The sequence below is a fragment of the Penaeus monodon genome, chromosome 24 (assembly GCF_015228065.2).
Source record: "Penaeus monodon isolate SGIC_2016 chromosome 24, NSTDA_Pmon_1, whole genome shotgun sequence".
NCBI classification, from domain to species: domain Eukaryota; kingdom Metazoa; phylum Arthropoda; class Malacostraca; order Decapoda; family Penaeidae; genus Penaeus; species Penaeus monodon.
Window position 1 is genome coordinate 36,478,267 of NC_051409.1, and position 471 is coordinate 36,478,737.

Here is a 471-nt window from a genome sequence, read left to right on the forward strand (position 1 = left end):
AGTGAATCGCTTGTATGTCAGTATCAACATAAAAAAAGGTGACGCACTTTCAGACAAAAAAATATCCTCTGTACACATGAGTCATTAGTTTCCAAAGGTATAGCTGTTAAATATAACACAGATAAGCACGAGAGTCGGTGATATTAATCATTACGTATCTAAGAAGTGTACACATTAATCTTCGTAACGAAACACGATTAGTGATTGTCAACGATGAGATAAAAGCTGAAGTGGAAGGATTATATTGTCACCTTAGGCCACAGGATTTTTTTTTCTCTCTCTTTATCACACCTGACTCACCGTGTTAAACTTTTTTTTCTATTCTATCACTTCTTCGGTTTTTATTATTCATGTTCTTTAATCACCGAAAAAAACAATTCCTATTCAGCAGCTGACGTCATTGCAAGAGCTGACTGAAAATAGAATTTAATATCTGGAGAGCGTCTTTAACGAATGATCTATTTGAATGTA

General features: G+C 34.2%; 1 protein-coding gene across 1 annotated transcript in view; it reads left to right on the forward strand.

Annotated features, from left to right (window-relative positions):
- Positions 1-471, forward strand: part of LOC119588761 — a 6,205-nt gene that overhangs the window by 5,114 nt on the left and 620 nt on the right. The window contains exon 2 of the mRNA XM_037937400.1: positions 1-471. This exon is cut by the window's left edge and continues 493 nt beyond it; it is cut by the window's right edge and continues 620 nt beyond it. The gene's annotated coding sequence lies outside the window, so the exon portion shown is untranslated.